General features: G+C 66.2%; 1 protein-coding gene across 1 annotated transcript in view; it reads right to left on the reverse strand.

The window, feature by feature from the left end:
• Positions 1-14678, reverse strand: part of ZFPM1 (zinc finger protein, FOG family member 1) — a 39714-nt gene that overhangs the window by 24667 nt on the left and 369 nt on the right. The window lies entirely within an intron of this gene.

The raw sequence follows: 14678 nt of genomic DNA on the forward strand, positions 1-14678 counted from the left end.
TGATCTGACGGGCCCGTCGCCTGCCCCCACCCTGTGGCTCCCATGGGCCAGCTGGCCCCCGCCTTGTCGGGAGCGGCCCTATCTCAGGGATCACGCTGTTTGCCTTTGATAAAAGTCACACACACACACACACAAAAAAAAAGGGAGAGAAAAAGAGGGAGAGGGAGAGGAAGAAAGCCGCAGGGCCGAGCCGGCCCCACCCTGCGGGGTTCCAGAAGTCTCTGTGGGTGTGGGCCCAGAGCAGGGCAGGCTAGGAGACTCTGTGTGTTTCCAACACGTCCTATATCAGCATGGAAACCAGGCCCAGAGAGGGTGAGCGACTCTCTCAAGGTCACAGGGCAGAGCAGGGCCAGCGGGGGTGAGTGGGCTGGGGTGGCGTGGGGGGCACCGGCTGGCACAAGCTGTCCCGCAATGAGGGGCCAGGCAGACCCTTCCCTCACTCGCTCGGCCCCTCCGCTGCAGGTGCAGTCCCCTGGGCCCCACGCCCGGCCGGGGGCATCAGCCTAGGGGCCTATGCCCGTGTTCCTGAGGTGGCGTGACTTGCCCAAGGTCACTGGCTGTCAAGTCCAGCCCTTTTCCTGCCCCCAACATAGCCCTCTTGACGGGGAAAGCCATGAGCTCAGTGGCAGGTGAGGTCCTAGAAGGACAGAGAGAGGCCACTGCCGTCCAGGGTCTGACGGTCCTTCTGGAACCGTGCCGCCTGGAGGAGGAGGTGGAAGGCAGACCCCTGCGAGTCCCCACGCCGGGGATGACGCAGGAGTCTCCGCCAGCCCTGGGAGCTCTAGAACCCGGGTCTGTGTCCCAGCATGGACATCTCCCAGCCGCGCGGGTCACCTCCCTCCTAGCCCTCGGTTTCTGCTGATGTGAAATAGGGGAGAAGAGCCCCCGCCTCACAGGTCAGTGCAAGGTGAGGGGACGTAACGGAGGTGGCGCATGAAGGACAGGGCTGGACCCACAGCGGGTGCGCAGGGAGCACTCAAACGCGGCCCCGCCACGGCCAGGGGACATCCAGCCAGGCCATGGCAGTGCCCACGTGCCGCTGGCCAGGCTCTCAACCACTCTGGGCACAGGGCACCCCACTCCTAAAACAGACGGCACCGGAGCCCACTCTTGGCGGTGACGGGGCTTCCTACGGGCTCAGGTACATAGAGCACCGCGGGAGCCCCAGTCCCTCCTCCAAGTCCTCGGTGGTGGGCCACAGCGGCTGCCCCCACCAGCTGCCCACCTGGGTACCCCTAGCCTCAGCACGAGGGAGATTTGGGACCTGCACACGGCGGGCAGAGCCTGCTCACGTGGATACACCAAACGGGGGCCATGGGCAGGCACGGAGGGCCACCTCCTGGACGGTTATCTTGTGAACAGAGAGCCCAGCCAGGTGGGTGGGAAGCTTGGGAACCCCAGGCCTGTGGCCACAGAGCCTCTTGGCTGGGATGGGAGGGCTGATTCTGTGCGGGTGCCATGGTGTGCCCCATCCTCTCGGGATCTGGCTGGAGGGGGCAAATCTGGGCTTGGGGAGAACTGTCTGGGGGGAGGGCGAGTTCCCATCAGCTTCTGGGAACATCTTTACCTGCTGGGCCCATCCTGTCGGCCGCTATTTTTGCTTCCTATGTACCGATGAAGCCACAAGGCCAGAGGAGGGGGGCTGGGGACAGGCTGAGCAGGAGGTCCTTGTGCTGGGGCATGAGGAAGGCGTGGGGCTGTGTGCGGGAGGATCGGCAAGGTCCCAGTGCCCGGGGGGCTGTCAGCTACCCCACAGGAGGCCGGCCCTGCTGCTGTCTCCTCCGTGAGCTGGCCTCCTCAGGCCTGGGGCAGTGGCAAGACTCCCACCGGGGTGCTGACAGGCTTGGGGCGTCCTTCCTGCTATCCCACCTTGAAGGGCCTGGGACCTGGCGTGGGTGAGGGTCTTCACCCTGCCTCTGGCCTGGGCAACCCCACAGAGCACTGCTGGGAGGGCCAGACCCTGTGGGAGGGCAGCCAGAGGGCCAGGACCTGTGACCTGAGGACACAGAAAAACGAGGACCATTGGCCGTCATCGTTGAGAAACTGTGTTTCACCTACGATCTGGGACTTCCGGCCCCGCACCGTGGCAGAGCCAGGCTCGCGGTCCTGCAGGGCTATGGCCCCTGAGAGAGGGAAGGCCTCTCCGGGACGATGCCCCACCCCTGCACCCACCCTGGGCCTCTCTCCCACAGGGCCAGGCCTCCAGCCAGCCGTCTCGACGTTAGCTTCTAACACGCGGTGCCCAGCACAGGGGACGTGACTGAGACCAAGATTAGGGAACATCAGAGAGGAGCCCCTTCCCAGGGAGTGTCCTGACCTCCCTGAGTGGCACAGAGCCTCCTGGGGGGCCCACCCCAGCCCCGCCACCACCGTCTGCAGTCTCCAGCTTCTCGGGCCTGGCCCCTGCTGGCCTCTGGGCCTGGTTGCGGGTGTCCAGCCTCACCTGGCCCCCAGGCCCCCCGAGTGGCCAGGCTGGGTGGGGTGTGCAGGGCCTGAGTCCTCCCTGGAGGGGGGTTTCCTTCTCATCCAGGCCCGAGGTTTTCAAAGGGCTTCAAGCCCAGAACCTTCCTTCCTAAGCAGCCAGGGTTAGGCTGGAGCAGGTGGGTCCCGGAGCTCAGACCCTGAGGCCTCCTCTTGAGCTCCTCCCTCGGGAAGGGACCTGTCTGCCAGGAGCCCCGGCGGCCTGCCTGGGGTGCGCTGTCCCCTGGGCGTGCTGCCACGTGTTCTAACCTTCCTTCGGCCACCCAGCACTCTGGCTGGGTGGCTGTATCACGTGGGGCCGGCCTGAGCCTGGGCGGGCTGGCAGGCAGGCGACCTTCCTGGGAGCCAGCTGCAGGGGTCGCGGCCGGCAGGGCCACATGGAGGCCGGCTCCGCTGTGGGCCAGTGGGTGCCGGGCACAGGGCCCACCCCAGGGCATGGCCCTAGACACCCTGGCTGGGACCTCCGTGTGCCTGTGCCCTCGTGCAGGCAGGGGGACCATGCCATCGGCTACCGGCCCCTCCCTGCCTCCGGCTTCCCTGTACCCTGAGCCCCGCTCCCCCGACCTCTAGTGCTGCGGGGCGGACGCTCACGGCCCACGAACTCAGCCTCTCCGGCGGCTGTCCGTCCCTCGGGCCGGGCTCACCGACGGCTGTGTCCTGAAGGCACGGACGGTGCCTGGGACCCGGGGGCAGCTGCGTCTGGAGGACGGGGGCAGGAGCCAGAACCAGCGCTGGACACCCCAGAGCAGCCGACAGGCCATGGGCCCGGGAGAAGGGCCCCGGGGAGACACGCGGGAGCCCAGGTCCTCCCTCTCCACAGGCTCCAGCTTCCCACACCCCCGTCCGGCCCTGGGGAGGGCCCAGGCCTTCTACAAAGGGTAGCTCGGGGGGCGGGGCAGGCCAGGAGGGGTAGGGCTGGGCCTAGGTCTCCCGGAGCTGCCCTTGGACCACTGTGGGTCTGCACCACCAGCCAGCGGGCTTAGAAGTGGGCAGGGAGGGCGGCCCCCAGCTCTGCCCCTGCCCCACCCACCAGCTGGTGCCTGGGAACTTCTCTTCCTATCGCTGGAACATCGCTGGAAATTATTGATTTTCTGACACAGAACAACAGCCCATCTTTATCGGGCTGAACCCTGGCCCCAGCTAATGGCGGAGCTGGGGCCTCCTGGGAATTGCCGGCAGGGCAGGGTGGGGCCTGCGGGGGCCCTTCCCCACTGGGGGGTCAGCAGCCCTAAGGGAAGGGGGGCTGTGGGGCTGGGATGGGGCGGAGCCATCTGGACCAGGCCCCGGGTCGCTGGTAGGGGCCCTGCGGGCAGCTTGGACTCAGCTCTGGGGGAGGTGACAGCGGGCGCTGCCTTGAGCTCTGATCACCTCATCTGAACCCCCAAGCAGAGCTCCTTGGGGGTGGGGCTGTGCTCTCAAGACACTGCCCCCGTCCGGGCAAAGCCAAGAGCCGCTCGACTGGCAGGAGGAGACACAGCGTAAGAGGCGGGGCCCGAGACCCCTTGGTGGTCTGCGTGTTGGACCCGCGACACTGCCCTGCTCCCCACCCTGGACGGGGCCTCCCTCAGCCCCACGGGGCCTGAGACCACCTCCCCGGCACCTCCGAGTGTGAGAACTCATGGTCCCTCCAGCCTTCTCGACAAGCCAACTGCCCTGGGTCTCTGGGCCGCAGTCTTCCCAGCTATGAATCGGGGAGAGGGAGTCCCATTAGCTCCTGGGAGACCCTGAGGCCTGGGAGCTGGGGTGGGGGGTCCCTGGCCCTCCCCAGCCCTGCCTTGTCCTGGCTGCAGGCTGGAAGCAGGATGTGTGATAAGGTAAAGAAAATGCCTCCCATGCAAACAGCCTCTCGGGCTCCTATCGGTGTCCTGGCCCCTGCCCCCTGTTTTTCCAGGGGCCGACGCCACCGAGGGCCCTTCCTGCCCATCTGGCCTCCAGCTCATTACCTCTTGGCCTCTGGCCTGGCCAGCCCACCCTGCTCCCTGCCTGGGCTGGGGTGTGGCCAGGGGTCTAGGCCCAGTCGCCCCTCTATAAATGGAGGGTGGTAAGTGAGGGTCTGGGCAGAGGCCGGGTGGTCTCAAGGGTGGAGGGACAGCCCTGGGTATTGACCCCAGCCTGGCAGGTGCCCGCTTCCACCCTGGGAGGGGTTTGGGGGGGGCAGCAGCAGGCACCAAGGTCAGCCAACGTCACGGAGAACATGACACTGTCACCGCCTATGGCCCAGTGAGCCCCTTAGGGATTACAAAGATCCTTCCAGAAAAGCCGATAGTCCCTGAGCACCTGCTGACCCTTTATGAGCCCTGCGCTTCTCATCTGCCCCACCCACAAAGGAGGCGCTCTCACATGGGGAGGGAGGCTGGGACCCAGGGAGAGGCCTGGGCCTGCAAGGCACGGAACCCACAGACACCTGCTTTCTCGGCGCTGAGCAGCCTGGTCCTCAAGCCCGCCCCTCCCCCTCCCCCGCCAGGCCATCAGGGTGGCTCTTCTCCCCGTTCCCAGACGAGGCCAAGGGTCAGAAAGGACCTGGCCACACAGTGAGGGGGGTGACGGGGTTCAAGCCCGGGGGTCCAACTGCATCCAGTGCTCTGTGCTTCATGCCCCTGGAGGCGGAGGCAGGAGAGCAGGGCTGGGCCAGGGCAGGGGAAGCGGGTGAGGGGCATGGACAGAAAGCCCAGCTCCTTCCCACCTCTCCTCTGCTCAGGAACCCTCAGGCTCCCCACTGGGCCCCGAATCTGGCTAGAGCCCACCGCTGGGCTCCGCGGGGCGTCTCAGCCTCCGGAGCACGGGGCTCACTCCCACCTCCACACCTCGCCCCTCGCTCGTCTACCAGGCTGGCAGCACGTGCCCTCTGAGACCCAGCAAGGTCCCAGGCCATCAGGGAACGGGCTGTTGCTGCCCTGGGCCCTGGGGCAGGGCAACTGGGAATTATGCAGAACCAGTGAGGGCTCAGGGAGTGGGGCCTCCCCGGCGTCAGCCCCAGAGCTGCTGTGACCGTGGGCCTTGGCGCTGGGTGAGTCCACCCCACGCGAGTGTGTGCGGGGCGATGCACAGGCCGGCCAAATGTTTAGGAATCTGTGTAGAATTCGCTTTTTTTAGAATCGTTTCTCCCTCTTCTAGAGATTCTACGGGTCGGCAAAATAAATTACTAAATAAATGGCTTCCCATCGTCAAGATCGCCGTGATGGCGCTCCTCGCCCCCCGATGCCTGTCCACGCAGAGAGGACTGTCCTGCGACCAATTCCTAGGAGCTGAACTGCTGAGTCCAGGCAAGAGCTAGGGGCTCCAGCCAGGCGTCTGGGAGCACCGGCCTGACGGGGGCAGGACCCAGGCTCGGGAAGCGAAGGACCAGCTGGCCCCGCACAGACCACGGCTGACCGAGCACCTGCCGAGGCCGCTGCAGGGAGCCGGGGCGGGGGGCGGCGCAGAGGCGTCTGTCTTCTGTCTGCGGGGGCAAAGGGGGGTCCCGGGCCGGGGGGGCAGGCGGGCGGGCGAGGGCCCCCTCCCCGCGACGACACACAAAAGCCCCCGCGATAGCATCACGCCACATTTCAGGCCCAGCTCGGCCCTTTCGGGCAGGATATGACCAGCCCTCGAGCCAATGGCGGCCCCTTTGTCCCATCTCCGGGGACCGATCTTATCGGCCGCGTCCACCGCCGCCGTAATGGAAAAACACGGTGAGGAAATCAAAAGTTACGCACAGAGATAGAGGAATAATAAATAAATAAATAAATAAAGAGTGAGCCCGCGCTGGTGGCAGGGGAGGGGTCTCGGAGAATGGAGTGTCGAGGCCCGAGGGGCGGGCAGCAGGGCTGCGGGCGGGCCCGGTTCCCATCCTGGGTCTGAGAGGGCTGCCGCGCCTCGCCAAGCCTGTTTCCCTGTCAGGTGGGTGTGACCGAGGCGCCCACTCCGTGGGGCAGAGGCAGATCCTGGGAGACCCTGGCACATGACAGCAGAGGCCGCATGGCCACGGTGCCCTGCAGCCCTCCAGCCGCCCGCCCTGCCCAGGCCCGTCCCCGGCCCTCCTCATGCCTCCAGACAGCCCCGGTGCCCTGGCCCCATCCCAGAGGAGCAGCCTGAGCCCACAGAAGGGCACAGTGGGCCCGAGGTGCCCAGCGTCAGGGGACAGCTGGAGGCCATCTCGGGCCCCGCCGGCCAGGGAGAACAGGAGAGGGACAGGGAGGCGGACAGCCACACCAGCAAGGGGAGTCCTTCCGGTGGCCAAGGGGCAGGACCAGCGCTGGCCCCAGGAAGGGAGCCCTGCTGGTCTTCATGAAGGTCACAGCCGCGGTGGCCACGTGGCGGGAACGGCTCGCAGCAGGCGCCAGCCCCGTCGTCCCCTGGTGTCTCCCAGGTGCGTGTCTGCGGCCACCACACCACAGAGGCCACGGGCTGAGCACGCTGAGCTGACACGTCCCGGCCACATGGCCAGGCTGGGGAGAGTCTGAGCTTGGGCCTAGGAGGAGGACAGGGAGAGAAACTTCTGGAAGGGGCCCCAGGTGTGAGCAGGCAGACCCAGACCTGCAGCACACTGACATTGGGAGGTGCTGGTAGGGCCAAGGAGGCCGCTCAGACCCAGCCTGGGGCCAGGGGGCGGTCTGGCCGGGGCAGGAAGCTGGGTGGGAGGGCGGAGGAGGAAGCTGGGCTCGATTAGCGTCCGCGGCCGAGATAGGCCACGCTGGCCACAGATAGCCGCTCCCGGAAGGCCGGTGAGGTCAGCGGGCAGCACAGGGCAGGCGGCCAGGCCTGGGCCCCCACCCGCTGCCGGGCGGCCGACGACTCAGGCCCCAGCCACGCGCCCTGCCAGCTACTGGGCTGCCTACCTGCCCTCCGCCAGGCGGCGTCTACACCCTGGGAGGGGTTGGGGGAGCCCCCAAGAACCCTGTGCGATGGGGCTGGGAGGTGGCCACTCCCCAGGAGGCAGGGCTGCGGGCTCAGTCTCCACTCAAGAGCCCAGTGGTGGCAATGGGACAGCCTCAGTTTCCCCATCTGTAAAACGGGGGGTGTGGCATCTGATGTCAAATTTCCATCAGCTTTCTCACGGGTCTTGCAAGTCCACCCACGAACCCCTGCGGTCCACCCCCACACGGTGGTCAGCCCCTCCCTCAGCCTCCCTCCCCCCTGCAGTCCCACCGCAGGGCCTTTGCTGGGCTGAGCTCTGTGGGGCGGGTTACCCAGCGGGTCTGAAGCCTGCTCCCCCAGCCGGGCGCGGTGTGTGCACACCCCGCGGGTTCTGCCCCCCCCCGCTCCCCTGCTTCCCTGTCTGCATCCCTGGCTCAGTGTCCGAGCCCCTCGCTGCTGTCCCTGTCCCGGCCTGTGGCTCCAGGAGGGCCGTGTCCTCAGCATCTGTACAGCGGCTGGTACGCGGCCGGCGCTCAGCGAGCAGAAGCACCGGCTAGGGAGCGAGCGGGGATGCGCTCTGGCTGCAGGACGGCGGTCTCTGAGTCTTGCTAACACCTGTTCCTCTCACAGGTCCCGGTCCTGGGGGACCTGCAGCCCCCGTGTTGCTGGGGGTGCAGTCGGAAGACAGAGCCAGTCAAGGGCCCATCGGGGTGCCAGGTGGATGGCGCCTCCGCGGTCAAGAGCCACTGACCATGGTGAGGGGCTGCCCGGGGCCAAGGGGTCAGCAGCCCAGCCATGGGGGAAGCCACGGCCAGCTCCACGCCTCAAGGGTCCCCACCGGAGAGGGAAAGGGAGGTCTTACCGCAGACGCCCCTCTGCACATGGCCTTCCTGGGGTGCTGTGCACGGCCGGGCCCCTGGCGCCCACTGGGTAGTGCAACAGGGGCACCTATGTGGGCCGGGCCGGCCACGGAGGCCAGGCCACAGGCTCAGGCATGGCTCCCACTTCAGCCCCGGCCCAGGGGCCCATCTGTAGGCCTTGCTCGGAGACGTGGGCAGGCCTGAGCTGTGGCGGTGGACGCAGGCCGAGGGTCCAGGCCCCTTCCCTGGCCCAGGACCAATGTCATGGAAAGAGCTCGGGGCCAGCAGGCAGTGGGCAGCCGAGGGGCCCATCGATCAGCCAGCCACCCTGGGCCTGTGCTGGTGGAAGCCCCTGAGCTCCGTTTCCTAGACAACCACATATGCGAGGCAGCCCCCTTGCTCTGAGCTTGTCTCCTCCCTCCTCACCCCTGCACTCACCCCGGCTGCAGCGGGGCTCACTCCGGCCTCAGGACTCTCGCCTCCGCTGTGCCCTCTGCCCGGGGCACTGTTCCCGGGACAGTGCTTCCCCTCCCTGTCCTGGTCTGGGTGCCGCGTGGGCCCGGCATCACTCCCCCTCTATTCCTCGGCCACATGAGGGTACTGCTCCTGTATTACGCAGTCTCTGTCCCCCGGACTCGGGCGTCAGCTCCCCGGCCACCTGCAGGCTGCCGGCCCAGGCAGCCGTCTAACATCCAAGTGTTTGTGGAGTGAATAAATGACCTCCTTCTCTTCCTACTCCTGGGCCCTAGACACCATGCTCTTTGGGCTCTATGGCCTGTGTCACCCCCACAACACAGCTCTAAGGGGGGGCCATCTCCCACTGCGGCCAGCAGCCGCGGCGTACCTGACCCCCAGCAGGTGCTCAGTAAACACCTGGGCAGGAAGGAAGGCTGGCTGACCACAGCGACACACAGCACCCCCACCCCCGGGACTGCCCCCCATCTCCTGGAGCCTCGGGCTGCTCAGCTGTGAAATGGGGAGGCTCAAGGATGGGCAGAGGGCCTGCTGTGTGGGTCTCAGGGCACGCGTCCACCGGGGACCACAGTGTGGACTCCCTTCCCGGGGACCCAGAAGGCGTGACTCCTGACCCAGCCACTGGGTCTGGTCTCTGGAGCTGACCCCAGGCTGACCCTTGCCACCCGCCATTACCCTCTCCCTCCCCCCTCCCCCCCATCTGTTAATCTAAGACAAATAGGCCTATCGGGCCGCGGTGCCAGGCCCCACGATAACGCAGAATAGCTGAAATGATTTTTCCCACCCACACATGCCGAGCCGGTGGGAGGGGACGCGCGGCCAGCCCGTATCGGTCCATCTCCCGGGCTGTCCATCAGGACAGGCCGTCCTGCCTCGGCAGCCCGACCGCCCGCTGCCGATAACAAACCTTGAGGTTTGCCTAGAAACTCCACAGTGAGATTAGTCAGCCGAGAACGGCCCAGATAGCCAGCCCAACGCCCTTGCTCACACTCCAGGGGCGAAAGTTCCAGCAGGCTCCCCAGGACCCCAGGAGTGGGGGGGGGGGGAGGCTTCAGCGCTTGAGCAGGAAGAAGCTGCCTCCTCTGGCCCATTATAGCACCATGCTCCCTGGGGGTGCACTTTCAACCCATCCGCTGCACGGCACTGAGCCCAATACCTCACTTAAAACCCTCCCGTCTCTCATTTTATAGCCAAGACAGCAGAGGCATCTATACTCCCTACACTGAGCCCAAACCCTGACCAGTCTGTGCCCATCCTAGTGCTCCAGCCACACCCACCGTACTGAAACCTCAGGGCCTTTGCACGTACCAGCTCAATGCCTGGACACCCTCACCCCGCTCCAGTTGGTCCTTTAAGCCTCAGCTTACGGAGGCTTCTGCTGACCTACAGTGCCATGAGGACATGGCCAGCCTTTCTGTCTCTGCCTCCAGGGCCCGACATGGGGACAAAAAAGGTAACCCCTGATGCTGGCCAATCAGATTTTGTTTCATAAACAGTGGTCACCAGGAAAGACTTCCGGGCTCCAAGGCACTTGTGGGTGAAAGGGACCCCTGTCCTGGGGCTCTGATCACAAAGCCAGGCCTGGCCACCAAGTGTGACTCTGACCACGCCCTTCCTTCTTCATAGCCACCTGATGTCCCCGGAGCTGGTGGGGGGCCCCTGTGGGCCTCCCAGGTTCACCTCCCTGCTCCCCACCTGGCACGTGGCACCTGCAGCGGACAGCCCTGCACTCAGCAGCCGGGTGCACGCTGCTCCCCCGCCAGGCTGTCTGGACCTTGGCTCCCAGAGGGGCAGATGGAGAGCTGGTTCTCGCCTGCCCTGTGCCAGGCAAGCAGGCGGGGAGGGGACCTCACACCACGAGGCTGGTTGCAGAGGAGGCTCCCAGACCCCCCTGGGACTCCCCACAGATGTTCCCTTCATCTAGTTCCCATGACCTGGCCAGGCAGGCTGAGGGCACGCTGACGGCCACGGGACAGAGGCTCCCATGGGGGCCAGGAGGTGGGTGACGGGCCCAGGACCCCCACTCAGGATGGGACCCTACAGGCTCTCGCCCTAACAGGGCCTGGCCTGCCTGCCTGACCTGCTTTTTCTAGATGTTAAGTGGAGAGACAGGGGGTGGGGAATGGGATGATGGCAGGAGGGCTGGGGGGGCATGGAGTGGGGGGCCGACCCCTCACAGGCAGAGAGCTCCTGGCCAGCTGCCCTCCAGACATGCTTTGGGGATTACAGATTACAGCTCTCAGTCATTTGCATATCGGAATTTTAAACAGCCTGCCCCTCCAGCGAACAAGGTCATTTCAAAGATAAAAATACCGAGCTCTCCCCCTTCCTGACACCCACCCCCTTTCCCTTCAAAGCCCCCCAGCCCAGCATCCCCCTTTCCCCAAGCCCCAGTGGGTGCCTTCCCCACCATGGGCTGTACCCCCTCCCTACAGACCGGGGACCAGGCCTTGATCGCACTCCTGAGCCTTTACTCAGACTGTCCACTTGTGACCAGAGGACCTCCTTGCCCTGTGGGGCCCATGTGGGGGCCTCCCTGTCCGCCAGGATCTCCTCCCTTTCCTGCACACTCCATGGTTCACTCGCGGGTGTGGTCTGAGCTCCCAGCATGGAGGACACATCCCCGCACACCAACTCATGAGGGTCCAGAGAGTATTCATCAACACGGGGTGTGGGCTCTGTCCCAGCCCCTGCAGGCCCGAGGTGGGCTACTGTCCCGCTGCTCAGAGGACAGCAGGGACAGAGCCGGCTCAGAGCTGGGTCTGCAACCCTGCCTGGCCCTGCCCACTCCAAGTGCGGTGGGGGCCTCTCATGCCCAGGGCAGGGGAGAGTGGAGGGGGGGGACGAGACCACACCGCGGACAGGGAAGCGAAAGGCGGCCTCTCCCTGCCTCGGGGCCACGTGGCCGGGCCGGCTGAGGGGTGTAGTGCCTTTCTGGCCGGAGAGCGGCTCCTTGTGGACCCCGCTGACACCCCACTTCCCAGAGGAACCCAGGCTGCCGGGCGGGCGGAGGACGCTACGGCTGGCCCTCTGCGTGCTGGCCCCCCGTGAAGCTACGGCTCTCCCTAGCTCCAGCATGGACAGGAGGAAACAGGGGCCCCAAGAGGTCAGGGACACAGTCCACAGTCACTCGGCAAAGCTGGACCCAGGCTGGGGCAGGTGTGCTCGGGGGTCTGTGATCCTGCCTCTCAGCACAGCTACGCCGGGGTGGGGGGGCTCCCACGGGACCAGTCACGCTCGAGAGCTAAGCCAACAGAGCTCACAACTCTTTCAAATGAAGACACATCCCTGAGCACCTCCCCAGACTGCTTTTGGAGCTCCGGGGCCAGCAGGTATCCGGTGGGGCAGGAACGGGCCTAGGAGACCGTGGGCCCCTCACGCGTCCCGGACCCGCACTCTAGCGTTGGGGATGTCCTTTCGCATCCAAGACCTCCCCTGTGTTGGCGGTGTGTCCAGGCCCCCCTGGGAGGCCGCCTTCCTGCCCGGTGCCCTGGGGGTGCCTCCTGGGGGTGCTCGCGACCGTCTGCTCTGGGCCTTGACTACCGGAAGGGCAGCTCCTCTGCACACGCTATGCTGCGGCCGAGAGGCCCTGAGGCCCGGTCTCTGCTGGGCTGTGGTCACCGGCTCCTGGGCCTCCCTGGGTGGTGGGTCCCAGCAGGAGCAAAGGGGGTCCGTGAGAGCCCCAGGAGCCCTGGCTAGCAGATGGCAGCCAGAGAGGGGAGGTGGGGATGAGCAGCGTGCGCCGTGCCAGGTGCGTGCTCAGCCCTAGGCTCTGTGAGGTGACCGAGGCCCACCTTGTGCAGGCTGGGTGGGAAACGGAGGCTTGGGGCCCAGCCACTCCCCCAAAACCAGACAGTGCACAGTGCACTGGGGTCCAAGCTAGCCCCTTCAGCCTGGAGGAGAACGGTACCCGGTGTCCCCCAGGCTGGCCCCCCAAGCCCGGTCCCCAAGCCAGGTGGTGGGGCCAGCACTTCTTCCCCATCTGGGGACAGAAAAGTGGCGGCCAGCCAGAAGCAAGACACAGACTAAGAGACACAGGGAGGGAGAGAGCCTTGCCCAGGACATGCAGAGGGGCTCAGGGGTCAGACAAGGGGAGGGGGAGCAGGGCTTCTGGGCAAAGGCCACAGCAGCAGGCCCCCCTCCCGCGGCAAGTCACCGGGCTGGGCACTGCCCTCAGGGACGCCGGCCCGGCCAGGCCCTGGCAAAGCCCTGCTGCCCCATCGCTGGCACGGGCAGCCCCGCAGAGATAAGGATGCAGTGGGCCTCTCTGGCTTCCCTGGCGGACGATAAGTGTGGCCTGTCCGGGGTCTGATAGGGGGCAGGCACCGCGGCGGTTGGCCAGGGGCGGCTTATCGGCCCATCGCTGCCCACTGCACAGAAATTCCTATCTGCGGAGGCTGAGAGGGAGCCCCCCGGCCCCAGAGGATGCACCCCAGCCCTAAACCACGGCCACCCCAGCTCCAACCCCCCTGCCCTGGGGTCAGCTCCCAGCCTCTCGGGGCCTCTGGGCCCCCATCTATAAAATGGGGGTGAGGCACTGTGTTGCATCCTGGGATGGCAACTGAAGCTGCTGTTGACACGTTGCAGCCCCTGCTCCGGAGCCAGGCCTGAACCCCCAGAGCCGGGCTTGCACCCTGAGAGCTGTGCTTGCACCCTGGGAGCTGGGTCTGTACCCCGGAGTCAGGTCTGCACCCCAGGAGCCGGTCTGCACCCCAGAGCCGGGTCTGCACCCCACTTTGCTGCTTCCCAGCTGGGTGACCTTGGACAAGTCCCTTTGTCACGCTGTGCCCACCTCAGAGGCTGGTGTGGGGACTGCGTGGTGCTTTCCTCCCCATGGATGCTCTCCCCGGTGGTTGTGGCCTCAGTCAGGGCCCCTCAGGCACGTGGGTGGTCCCTGCTCCCCCCACCACAGCAGGAAGTTTCCTGATAAAGACTGAAATGTGAGGGGTTATGGGGCCCATGGCAGTGCTGACCTGGCTTCTGGGGGGGGCGCCTCGTTGTTACCTCATCTGCAGCTGGAGAAACTGAGGCAGGAAGAGCAGTCTGACCACAGGGTCCCTGCCCAGCCCTAAGGCACTGTGCTGTGTGCAGAATGGCCCCGGTGCGGACCCAAGCACCCAGGCACCCATGTGGCTTAGCGATGCCTGACTAGGCCCTGAGGGCCTCAAGGACACATGGCCCCATGGCCCCCCTGGCCAGCTTCTCCTTGGTGGGGACAGGGCACATGGCTGCCGCCTATCTACCAGGACACCTGGGCACCCCCCCGCCATCAATGGGACCCCAAGAAGTGGGGGGGGGACGGCTGAGGGACACAAACCCAGTCTGTTTGAAGGGCAGCGGGCTTACTGTGCTGGGGGCAGCAGAGGGGACCCCCAGCACTGTCTTGCCCAGGATGCTCGGCTCCTAGACAACACCACGGCCCACCCAGGCGGGAGGGGCTGAGAGCGGACTCGCTTTCCCCGTGGGGTGGGGTCACCATCCTGGTTGTGAGCGCCAGGCCAACCCCTCCTTCCCATGGCCCTCTGAGGAGGAACGGGGGTCCCCTCTGCCCTGGCAGAGCCCTCCCTGACCCCACAGCAAGGCAAGGCCCTGCCTATGTGCCCCTTGCCACGGCCCGAGCCGCACTCGCATCACCCCTGCACACTCCGGGATCATCTGCTCACAGCGGTGTGCGGGCACACGGCACGCACTCAGTGAACGCTTCCTGCATGTGCACACGTCTGAGCCAAGGGCCGCCTCGCCCCCGCCCTTGAGGACAAGCCATACCGGTGTCCGGAGACGCAGCCCCACACCCCCGCACGCCACCCCACTTTCCCCGGAATTATGGAGAGCACCTCTGGTCAGACTTTCGGCTGCAAATTGGTGGTCGGGGCGACGGGTAGCAGGAAACCACCCTCAGAGCCACGCCCCGCGCTCCAGCACCGGGCAGGTGGGGCCGACGCCTGCCTCCCACGTGACTGCAGCCGCCCCACTCCGGCCCGAACCCCCAGCCCGGGGGGACGGCCCTCCAGACGCACGCCCACAATG

This window comes from Phoca vitulina, unplaced genomic scaffold (genome assembly GCF_004348235.1).
Source record: "Phoca vitulina isolate PV1807 unplaced genomic scaffold, GSC_HSeal_1.0 scaffold56, whole genome shotgun sequence".
Taxonomy (NCBI): Eukaryota; Metazoa; Chordata; class Mammalia; order Carnivora; family Phocidae; genus Phoca; species Phoca vitulina.